Raw genomic sequence first — 13,003 nt, 5'->3', positions numbered from 1 at the left:
ATATAGTCAGTTTATGCATCTGCCAGTTCGGCCTACACTCCAGTGCACGTGAGCCTGTATTTTCTTGAGCATGTGTGCATTTTTCTAAACAAAAAGGGGTCACTTGTTGTTCTGGTGGATGTGTTTCTGTAGCTGTAGCCACCTCCGGATGTGGCACATTGCCTAGATGACCCAGGTCAGGATGTTAATGAGCCACAGGAAGTCACCTACAGTTAAAGTGTAACATTTGTGTGTTTTCAGTGTTTAATCTTTGCCTTCCTGTGGACTCCACGGGTGGTGTGAGTGCATCAGGAAAAATAAACCCCACTGGCTACTAACACACAGCATGTTGAAACATAAACCACACCTCCAACAGGAAAAAGCTGTTGGTTGGAGGAGCTATAGCTGAGAACAGCAGCTGGATGGCAAACCAACCCTAAGCCATCACTCTAAGTGTGAACACATGTTTTATATTCTCAGAATTTTTTTTTTAATAAAATTTTATTATGCTGATGTGACGTTTGCCTACGCATGTTCCTTACGTGTCTAAATTGTCACAGGTTTGTTGATCTGTGCATTAGAAGACTGCCATTACACCAACAAATTAATATTGTTGCCCTGATGCTTTCCTGCTGCTGTTGCCTTGGGATCTGGGTCTCTGGATGTTTCTCAATGCCAAGGAACCTTGTCTTGATGTCTTGGTCCCGCCCCGGTTGCCTAGGAAATACATCATCAGGAACCGCCAAGGCGTGTTCCAATGTTCATGTTCGACCGAGGCGTGTGTTCTCCGTTTGTTAGCCATTTAGCTGGCTGAGCAAGGATACACGGGAGGTGTCTTGTAGCCTAGCCTTGGTCAAAAAATTCCTAGAATACACCTCAGTATTTTCAAAAGGTTGGAGGATCAAACGCCGGCAGCTACTTTGGGGGCAAATTTCAAGTTTAAATGCAAGTCAGCTAATTTAAAATGTTTTTATTTTAGATCCAAAGAAGTTGTCTATGGTTGGTTAGTTTCTTATTAGGTGGCTAGCAGGTACTAACTCGCTTACATATTAACTTTAATGAACATATACACAATAAAATAGTTAAAGGCTAATTATATATTATATTTATATATTATATATACAATTTTTTTGGACATTTTACTTAACTTTTCTGTTTCTGTTGCTATGAAGCTTAGAGGATTTTTACTGCTATTTTTTAACTTTTTTTCACTTTTTGAGCATCTGTTATGATGCATAACCATGGCAACAAGCTGGTTTACAATCAGGAGCAGTTGATTAACATTGGAAAGGTTGAAATAATACCTCAACTGAAGCCACAAATCCCAAATGAGCTAAAACGCAAGAAGCGTGGGTGCAGAGCGAGAGCAAAACGGAGACAGAGAAACAGGAAATTCAAACCATCTCTTCCATCAATCATAATGGGCAATGTGAGATCACTGGACAACAAGATGGATGAACTCCAAGCGCTTTCAAGGGCTCAGCCAGAGTATCAGCAGTGCAGTATTATGTGTTTCACTGAGACGTGGCTGAAGGATCATATCCCCGATTCCATCTGCTCCACCACAGAAAACAAGACATTGGATTTGTGTTATGCAAATGTAAAGAATGCATACATGACCAAACCTACACCTCCTCTGGGACAATCAGATCACAATCTTGTTTTTCTCTAGTCAGAATACAAACGACTGGTTCAGAACGGTCACAGGATGCTGAGGAAGCCCTGCAGGATTGTTTTGAGACCACAGATTGGATGACACTCTGCCAAGAATATGAAGAGGACATCAATGCCATGACTGTATGTGTCACTGGCTATATAAACTTCTGTGTGGACAACATCATGCCCACCAGAACAGTGAGATGCTTTGCTAATAACAAACCCTGGATCACCAGTGAACTGAAGAATCTGCTAAATTAGAAAAAAGAGCCTTCAAGGAGGGAGACAGGGAATTATTGAGGAGTATACAGAAGCAACTGAAGATCAAGATCAGAGACAGCAAGGAGGCATACAGGAAGAAGCTGGAGAACAAACTACAGAGGAACCATATCAGAGATGTCTGGTCAGGGATGAAGAAGATCACAGGCTTCAAGCAGAGGAAGGATTGCACAGATGGCAGCCTGGACACAGCCAATGAACCGAACAAGTTCTTCAATAGGTTCCGTTCAGGAATAAACCCAGCATCCTCCTCGCCTGCCCCCAGCCAATCAGACATCCCATCCTCATCTGATCCAACGTTTTCCTGTCACACGCCAGCTCTTTTGTCCTCTAACGCAGTCAAGGATTCTTCTGGTTCTATAAATCTGTCTTCAATCAAGTCAGGAGATGCTGCTGCCCCATTTACCTCCCCCTCCCACATATCTGTCTCTAGAAGTCAGGTGAAGAGGCAGCTGGATAGACTGAACAGCAACAAGGCTGCAGGTCCAGATGGTGTCAGCCCTACAGTACTGAAGGCCTGTGCAGAGCAGCTCTGTGGGATTCTGCAGCACCTCTTCAACCTCATCCTGGCCCAGGAGAAGGTTCCAGTCCTGTGGAAGACATCCTGCTTTGTTCTAGTTCCAAAGAAAACTCGCCCATCAGTCAATAACGACTACAGACCGGTTGCCCTGACATCCCACATCATGAAGGTCCTGGAGAAACTCCTGTTGGTCCACCTGAATAAGCAAACTAGAACATATCAGGACCCGCTGCAGTTTGCTTATCGCCATGGAGTTGGAGTTGAAGATGCCATCATCCAGCTGCTTCAACCAACCCACTGTCATCTGGACAAAGCAGGCAGCACTGTGATGGTCATATTATTTGATTTCTCCAGTGCATTTAACACAATTCAGCCTGATGTACTTTGCCAGAAACTCCAGAAGACACAGGTGGGGGCCTCAACTATCGCCTGGATTAAAGACTACCTGACAAACAGACCACAGTTTGTGAGGTTGAAGAACTGCACATCAAACCAGGCGATCAGTAACATTGGAGCACCACAGGGGACTGTACTCTCATCATTCCTTTTCACCCTGTACACCTCAGACTTCCAGTACAAATCAGAGACCTGTCATCAACAGAAATACTCAGATGGCTCTGCAGTTGTCGGGTGTAGCAGAGATGGACAGGAAGCTGAGTACAGAGAGCTGGTGGAGCGCTTTGTGGCATGGTGCGGAAACAATAATCTGACCTTGAACGTGAACAAAACAAAGGAGATGATTTTAGACTTCAGAAGAAACAGGGTGGAGTCAAACACTGTTTCCATCATGGGAGAAGAAGTGGAGGTGGTTGAGGAATACAAATACCTTGGAGTTCACCTGGACAACAGACTGGACTGGAGAAAGAACGGCGAAGCCGTTTACAAGAAGGGACATAACAGACTGCACTTCTTGAGGACACTTAGGTCCTTCAATGTCTGCAGCAAGATGCTGCAGATCTTCTACAAGTCTGTTGTTGAGAGTGTAATCTCTTCAGCCATCGTCTCTTGGGGTAGCAGCATCAGAAGCAGGGACCTGAAAAGGCTCAACAGCCTAATAAAAAAGGCTGGTTCTGTTCTGGGGACGACTGTGGAACCACTGGAGGAGATAATGCAAAGAAGGATTCTCCAGAGAATCAAGAAAATTATGGACAACCCTGAGCATTCTCTTCACAAGACTGTCCGACAGCGGAAGAGTGTCTTCAGTCAGAGGCTTCTTCAGTTTGGCTGCGACACTGACCGCTACTAGAGATCCTTCCTGCCAACAGCCATTGTAATACTGTGTACAATAATTACTTTACAACTTCATTATTATTATTATTCTGAGCTACTACAGCAATCAATTTCCCTTTGGGATGAATAAAGTATGTTTGATTTGAATTGAATTGAATTTGAATTGAATTGAATATTGAAACTTATAGTTGTAATAAGCGACGGGCCGATTTCTAGTTTGTAGTCATGCTAATTACAAACTTTTACAAGCTGATTAATCTCAAAGTACATGACTGGCGTGGTCAAAACACCCATCATTGGCTTTCATTTAAATTGCAGTACAACATGTGTGTGTGATCCAGGGCGTAAGGCAAAGCAGATTAGAAAATAGCCTTTTTAGCCCCGATGACTTGCATTCATTTTTTTCGTTCTTCCAGGGACCCGTGATGTGGAAGTGACTTAGGCTCCCTATAGTAACTCTAGTGAACAACTGATGGTTGCTGTGGTGACCTTAACGAGCCACTACCAACAGCTCTAACATTTCTCTTCAATTTGGTTCTTGTTACACTTTTGGGATGGTTTATAGATGAAAACAGTGGTACTTTGTACAGAATCATAGAGCTGCCACCCATGCAAAATAAAATTGGAGCAATGTCAACATATCACTATTGTACAAAAAACAATATAATAATATTGTACAAGCATGATAGATATGTATTTTGCATGAACGTTTAAAGCATATTGTCAAAACAATAATGTTGTGATTTAGCTCTGATTTTACGTTGCACAGGTGGCATCTCAATCACATGGTATTTTTGTTTTAGCTTGTTAGAACAAACGCTAGTCCTAGAGTAGCCTTTGTAGTTTTTCTGGATTAGATCAGTGGCGTGCATTGTCGATTACCTGACTTTCATGGAGACAAAAATGTATTTCTTTCCAGACTGTTCTCATCAGATCAGCTGCTTAATTTTGCAGGCCATGCAGACCATTCTGGATTTACCTGCAGCAGCGATAAGAGCAGCATGTTGATGAGCTCTTCGTGAGAACAGATTATTTATCTGCTTCTGTGAAGGCTCTAAGTGGGAGCAGACACAGGAGCAAAGATTCAATTACAAATTACATAAGGTGCTTTCATCAAAGTCCTTCTGATGTAATTTTTCAGCGTGTGTGTGTGTGTGTGTGTGTGTTTTGAATGAAGGGGTGGAGGCAGATCCGCTGACGCACTTCTCTGAAAAAGCAACAGCATAACAGGCGTCTTGTGGCAGCATAAACCGGCCAAGTCTGGTCCTGGATTTGTTTTACCACGAGTGGGCCTGCGGTCAGCGAGCTGAAGGACTTAATTGCCTTGTTGTGGTCCGCGTGCTGACCTCATGTTGCTATGATTAGCCACTCTGCAGCTCTACCTTTGAGGATCATCAAGTCAATATTTTTCTAGTGAGAGTGACTTCTGCTATTTGGAGTCCCATAGATGTAAGAGAAGCTTTGATTAAAGAGTCATGCAAAAGATAATTATTATATTTTAATTAGATTTTGCAGAATATTGTGCTTTAATTTCCTGTTAAATAAGTGAAACACATGTTGCTGCTTGATTCTGGATGCATGTTAGATCAGAACAGAATAAACTGTGTTTCTATAAAGAGAGCTTTTATTACTTTGTGTGTGTTTACTTGTCATCATGTGTTCATTATTGGAACACAACATTAGAGAGACCGCAGCACATGGTTGCTATCATGCCTTTTCATGAGCAACAAGTGGCTTTTATTATAGCTTGTAGATCGAAAAATTAGAAATAAAAATGAAACATGTCAGTTTTTTATCAGTTTTATAAAGAAAGATCAGTTCATGCACAGAGCCTTGCAGTCTTTAAATGTCTTAATGGTGGTGTTTTCCATTGAACTGGTGGAAGAAAGCTGCAGTTAGCACCTCCCTGTAGGTGTACTGTCGGAAATCAGTGGGATGATGGGCTGGCTCAAATCACCTGTGCGTGCCTCTAAGGTTACTTTTATGGTTGCCTGTTTGGTGGGTCTGAGCAGAAGCAGTTATGCAACAATAAGATAGCAGTAATAAGCCTAAAGCCATGTGCTCAATGCTTAAATAAACGGGGTCTGAAATGTTCAGATGAGTTTCTGCATCGTAAACTCACACAGTTGTGTCAGCAGGGGCGGCGTTAGGCCCGGCTACTTGGGCTGAAGCCCCGGATGTTTCATGAAAAGCCCCGGATCTCAAACGCAGAAGTAACATGCAGTACCAAAGTCCAACAGAGAGGGAGCAGCTGGCAGTAGTTTGTATACAGTCTGCCTGAGCCTCCACCACTGAAGAAGAAGCTCTACAGCAGCCGTCTTCTTCTACAGTCTCTGCCTGAAACGCATGAGTGAAGATGGACATGAGGACGTTTTTTAGACCAAATACAACGACAGAACCCCAGCTTTGATGAGACTGGTGTTGACTCAGGTTTGTGAGTCTTATTTGAAAATATTTGTTGTGCTGCTGGTTTGCCTAAAGTTAGCTTACTATCAGGTAAAGTTGTTGGAGAAAGAATGGGAATATTTACTATCATCTCACACTAAACACTAACAGGAACAATACTCTGCCCTGAAAATGCTTAATATGTAGCTTCAGATTAAACATTTATGTGGTACAAGACACATATGATGTTGACTAGTGCGTGTCACATGTGTGTGCACGCGCGTGTGTGTGTGTGCACGCGCGCGTGTGTCTTAAGCCCCGGATCTTCTTCAGTCCTAAATCCGCCCCTGTGTGTCAGCAGCCTGCGGGTTCCACCTAACACGGCCAGAGCTCGCTCCTAAATAAGGCCTCAGGTGGTTGTAACAGCAGGAGGGCTGGTGTCTTTTTACAGCACAGTAGTAGTGTTTAGGGAAAAAACATTTATTTCATGTCAGTTTGGGAAAACTTAATTGGAACATGAATGTGTTACCAAACACATATAATGCATCTGTTCCTTCTGTTTTTCCCAGGTGATCCCATTAAGCTCCCCAGTCCGTCCGCACTGGGTCAGATCCTCCCGTGTCCCTGTAGTTCCCGGCTGTTTGATCACTAGTTATCCTGGTTCCTTGTCCTGTTTTCCTGATAAGCTTTTGTTCACTTTGATTACTGTTTTTTAAACTGTTATTTTAGTTCCTCTGCAGTCTCCTGCTCCTTCACCTGAGTCAGATGTTTAACATCGGCAGTAAACGATGGTGTCAAGATGAGGAAGGAGTCCTCTCAGGTGGTCTCGGCCTGTGGGTCTCCAGAGGCAGCTGATGGGTACTGGCAGTCCAAGTAGAATGCAGCTCGGGTGGTCGTGGAGGTGAAAACCCGGTCAGAAGAAGAGTACTGTGAGGACATAGCATTCAGGAGATTCTGGTCCACCATTCCACATCTAAAGCCATTTTTACAAAACAATGCCGTCAATTTGCCGCAACGCTGTGGCGGCATAAGGGACCCTTTGGTCATTTATAAGTGGTCAGAGCATGGCACAATCGTGTCCTTTTCATAAAATATTAGGCCATGGCAGCATAAAGGGGGTAAGGGGGCGGTCTCTGTGATGACTTCTGTTTATCTTGGACATAACTTGCTTTTTATTGCAATTGAAGCTGCAATCGTTACGTTGCTTTTTTTTTGCGTTCAGCAGGCCTCGCCTCTGTCAGTGCGCCCCAGGACAGCTGTGGCTACACTGTAGCTCATCATCACCAGCGTGTGAATGGGTGAATGACTGATTGCGTTGTGAAGCGCCTTGGGGGGGCCGTATGACCCAAAGAAGGTGCTTTACAAATACAGGCCATTTACCATTTCCCCACCTTTCTGTAGCACTGTTTGTTTTTCTTTTCTCCTCTGTTACAGTTTTGTCTCCACCATCATTCACAGGTCCCATCACGTTAACGGTGCCTTTTATAGAATCATGTACCGATTGGCTTAATGAACTAAACTGAATTGACTGTATTGACTCCTGTTGTGATTTGGCACTGTATAAATAAACTGAAATTAATTGAACTATAATCGGTGTCCCAGGCATTTTGTGAGCTCAACACGTTTGATTCACATGTGCAGCTACTCGCCAGGCTTTGCAGAAGCCTGGTAATCACCTGGTGATTGAAATCAAGTGTGTTGAAGCGGGGTTAAAACTAAAACGAGCTGGGTACCAGACCCCCAGGCCCAGAATTGAATACCCCTGTTTTAGTTATTTATTGAATTGTGCCACTTTTGGCTCTCCATACAGGGCAAAAAGAACTTGTGTAATAATTATGCAATACATTTTTTTCAACTTTCGTTATGGTCCTTAATTTATGGCCTTAAACTGAACTACCTCCACTGTGTCATTTGGGCAATTTTAGTTTAGTAATCTGGGATTAATACTGCAGCTTTTGACGTCTGTTGCTTTCTGCATTTCGTATAGCGTGATGACACTGGAAGCTTCACCCTCCTGAGATTACAAGGAACCCATTGATTCTAAGTTTATCCTGATCCATGACCGGGAAGGAGCTGAAATATCCAGACAGAGCAAACCTGTTTTTACTGCGAGGTCCGTGGTAATAATGCTAATAATACTAATGAATTTATAATTGATCTTGATGGTGAAACTAAAGGCATTAATCACTGAACATGCATGCAGCTTTCAGTCTGAGAGCTGATATCAGCTCAAACTGTGTTCTGTAGCGCTGCTGCTCACCTCTCTTCTAGTAAAACCTCCTCAATACTTGCTTCTGTTCAGGTAACTTCTCTTTCTCCTTCTTGTCTGGAAGCCAGATTTCCTTTTCTTGGGGAAGACAAAACTTCCTCCTGCCTCCAGCTCTGGCTATTGGTGATATTAATGTCTCATTAGCTGTACATGCAGGGTGCAGCCCCGCCCGCAGGTGTGGACTAAATCACTTTGCATATTTTTAAGGGGGGACAGATGCCTCATAGATAATTCTGCTTTTTAACTCTTCATCCAGGTAAAAGGATGCTTATTAAGAAAGTAAGTAGAAGAAGAAGAAGAAAATATCATTTCTATAGCACCTCTCAAGATAAAAATCACGAGGCGCTTCACCAAAACAAAAAATGTAAAAATATTAAAAATAATTTAGAAAATGGTTCAAATATATTTAAAATGAGCAAAAATAGACAATTGTGATTAAAAATGTCAAGAAAGAGAGAGAGTGAACAGGAAAGAGGGAAATCAGTGGATCCTGAGGAAGGTGGAATAGGTGGGGAGAGCAGAATAAAGAGAGAGTGGTGAAGAAGATCATACAAAAGCCAGCTTGAACAAGTGAGTCTTCAGCTGCTTTTTGAAGGAGACCACTGAGTCCACTGATCTCAGGCTCAGGGGGAGAGAGTTCCAGAGTCTGGGGGCCACAGCAGCAAATGATCTGTCACCTTTGGTCTTTAGCCTGGTGCTGCACAACCAGTAGGCTTTGATCACTGGACCTCAGGGACCTGCTGGGGTGTAGGGACTGAGAAGATCACCAATGTAAGATGGTGCTTGTCCATGTAAGGCCCTATAGACCAGAACCAGGATCTTGAAATGAACCCTGAAGTTGACTGGCAGCCAGTGAAGCTGGAGGAGCAGCGGGGTGATGTGGGTGTGTTTGGAGTACTTGGTCAGAAGCCGAGCACAGGCATTCTGAACCACCTGTAGATGGTTCAGGGAGGTTCTGCTCAGACACGTGAAAAGAGATTTACAGTAGTCTAAGCGTGAGGAGATGAAGGTGTGGAGAACTGTCTCAAGTTCAGAGTGAGACAGAATGGGACTCAGCTTAGCAATGTTCCTGAGATGGAAGAAGGAAGAGCGAACAAGAGAACTGACATGAGAATCCAGGGTGAGAGCTGGGTCAAAGGTCACGCCAAGATTCCTGACAGAAGGTTTGGTGTGGGAAGCAAGCTGACCAAGAGAGTCTCTGACTTTGGGAACCAGCTTGTCTGGGGCACAGATGAGGATCTCAGTCTTATCTTCATTCAGCTGAAGAAAGCTCCCAGCCATCCAGGTTTTGATAGAGTCTAAGCAGTTGCGTAACAGCTGCAGCTTAGACATCTCACAGGGCTTAAAGGGGATGTACAGTTGGATGTCATCTGCATAAAGATGGTAGGAGATTCCTTTGAAGGAGCTCAGGATGTGCTGAAGAGGAAGCAGATAGAGGAGGAAGAGCAGAGGCCCCAGCACAGAACCTTGTGGGACACCATGGGTAAGAGAGGTGGTGGAGGACCTAAACTTGGAGACGGCCACAGAAAAGGAGCGCTCAGAGAGATAAGAGGAGAACCACTCCAGAGCAGATCCTGATAGGCCTACCCAGTCTCTGAGCCCTCCAGTAGCAGGTGATGGTCAACAGTGTCAAAGGCTGCAGTCAGGTCCAGCAGGACCAGAACAGAACAGTCCCCTGCATCACTGTGGGTCAGAAGGTCATTAGAGACCCTAAGAAGAGCTGTTTCAGTAGAATGAGCTCTACGAAAACCTGACTGGAAGCTATCATAGATGTTATGTTCATCAAGAGCAGCTGTGAGTTGTTTAGCCACAACCTTTTCCAAGATCTTGGAGATGAATGGAAGTTTAGAGATGGGTCTGAAGCTGCTATGGAGAGAGGGGTCGAGACTCGGTTTTTAAGAAGCTGGTGGATTACAGTGTTCTTAAAGTAAGCAGGGACCTGACCAGAAACCAGAGAAGCATTAATTATAGAGAGCACGCTGGGACCGTTGGACTGAAAAGCACTTTTAAACAAAGATGAGGGTAAGATGTAGAGGGGGCATGCAGAGGTCTTCATAGAGTTAACTAGTTTGGTTAACTCAGGCAAAGAAACAGGAGCAAAGCTATCTAGGATGATGGGCCTGGTTGGAGTCGGGAGAGGCAGCGATAAGGCTGAAGGAGAGATGCTAGATCTAACCTTATTGACTTTGTCCACAAAGACAGACAGAAAGTTCTCACACTCTGTAACAGAGTGGATGGAGGCTGTAGGAGAGGCAGGAGAGACAATGCTGCTGATGGTGTTAAACAGCACCTTGGGGTTCCCTTTGCTCTGGGACACCAGGTTGATAAAATAGGAAACCCTGGCGTCTCTGACTGCAGAGCTAAAGGATGTCAGAAGATCCCTTAGGTGCAGCAGATGGATGTCGAGACGGGTTTTCTTCCACAAACGCTCAATTTTTCTGCATTGGTGCTTCAGGCTGCGAAGGCAGTCATTAAACCAGGGAGTAGGGTTCACTGCAGGAACTGATCTGGTTCTGACAGGACAGATGTTGTCCAGAATGGAGAGGCAGTGCTCGTTAAACTGAGAAGTTAAGGAATCTGGGTCATAATCAGAAGAACAGGGTGGATCAAAAGCAGCAGAAAAGTAAGTAAATGGTTAAGTAAGGCCCTGTCCACACGTAGCCGGGGATCTGCCAAAACGTAGATATGTTTCTACGTTTTTGGCCTGTCATCCACACGAAAACAGAGTTTTTCGCACGAAAACGGATCTTTTTAAAAACTCCGGCCAAAGTGAAGATCTGCGTTTTCTCCGTTTTGGGTGTCTGCATGTGGACGGACAAAACCGGAGTTTTAAGGTCCGCAACGTCACTTTCCGCGACAAAAAAATGCTGACATCACGTGTGCGACCTGTGTTTACACTAGCCGGCATCATGGAAGCCCTCAGAGCTGCGCTCTGTCACTACCCGATCCATCAATTGTCCAAGCGCTTTTTGCTTGTTTGTTTTTGCAAGCGGAATTACTGCTCCTTGCGGAAGACCACAGACGAAGGACGAGGTTAAAAACGGGGGAAGTACTGCCGCCTACAGGTCTGGCATGTCCTTAACAACGTATTTATCCGGGTACGTGTGGACAGTTATTTTTAAAACGCGGTGGTGTGGATGCAAGTTTTTGGAGGGGCGGATATTCGTTTTTTTAAAAAAAACAGCTACGTGTGGACTAGGCCTAAGTCAGGGGAAAAAAAACAACACAATAAAACATTTTCATTCAAGGCTGTCTCAAGGCCCCTCCCTGTAGTGGGCCCTGGGTAAACTGTACCCCCCCCCCCCCCCCCCCCCCCCCCAGCCCAGTGCCCCAGCCTCTGAGATTCCACCATGATGAACAGGTATTGTTCAGCTATCTATAGGTGTAAATATGGATTGCCGTAAAGTGTTACTGCTTCTGACTTCAAGGGAGTGGTCTGGAGAGTCTGAAGTTGCTATGGGCCACAAGAGACGAAAGAGGCTGGCTAACTTTTTATTAATCTTGTAAAGGGTCATTTTAGCTCCTACTGGCTCAAGAAAATGATTTAAAAATATGAAAAACTTATTTCCCTTTCAGTGTCTCAGGGTCTTGTTATCGAGTGAGGGAAAGATGGAGCGCGAGATCGATAGGCAGATTGGTGCTGCATCTGCAGTGATGTGGGCGTTGTACCAGCCTGTCATAGTGAGGAGAGAGTTGAGCCGGAAGGTGATTATCTCCTTTTATTGGTCAGTATAAATTCCAGCCCTCACCTATGGTCATGAGCTTTGAGTAGTGGCCTAAAGAATGAGATCATGAATACAAGCAGTCAGGATTTCCTCCGCAGGGTGTCTGGGCTCTCCCTTAGAGATGGGCTCAATTATCTGGGAGGGGCTCAGAGTAGATCCACTGCTTCTGCACATTGATAGGAGCCAGTGAGGTGGTAAGGCTTTCTGGCAGCGTCCAACCAGGAGGAGACTCAAGGGAAGGCTCAGGGCACGCTGGAGGTACTATTGGGCCATTCCCATCTGTACCTCGTTGGCCCGGCCCGGACAGCATAGCTTGCTTACATATATTGGTGGCCTGTCTTTTTTCCGGGTGCAACAAGACTGTTTTTCAGCCCTCTTTCTGAGGTGGTCTGCTTCAGGCTGACCAGGGCCAACACACCCACTGCTGACTGATAAGCTGGCTTATCAGTCAGCGCATTCACACCTTCCATTAGAGCAAGACTCTGATTGGTGGGTAGAATCAGGCCACATGGGCTTAAGGCATGCTCAATTCATTGTCATTCATTATCATGCTGATTACCTAGAAGCTGAAAATGTCTCTGACTGCATTCCTTGCATACCTAAGCAAGGATGTGTGGAATCAACCGAGCCAGGCTGGGGCCGACTAGAGCTATCCGGGCAGGGCCAACCAGGTACAGATGGGAATGGCCTATATGTTTCTTGGCTGGCCAGGGAACATCTTGGGAATCCTTCAAAGGAGCTGGCTTAAGTTACTGGGGAGCCTGCTTGGGATATTGCCACCTCAACCTGATACTAGACATGTGGATACGTGACTTTCGGCAGTCATGTTGTAATGTCCAAAAGAGTCAATTTTCACCTATATATTGACCAACATAGTGAACTTTCATCTCCAGCATAAATCCACTTCTATGTGGCCTTCTAAATCCAGAAGGTTCTGCTCAGCGCGTGTTGACATTCCAT

Source organism: Nothobranchius furzeri, chromosome 16, assembly GCF_043380555.1.
Source record: "Nothobranchius furzeri strain GRZ-AD chromosome 16, NfurGRZ-RIMD1, whole genome shotgun sequence".
NCBI classification, from domain to species: Eukaryota; Metazoa; Chordata; class Actinopteri; order Cyprinodontiformes; family Nothobranchiidae; genus Nothobranchius; species Nothobranchius furzeri.
Note: the sequence above shows the minus strand (reverse complement) of the source record.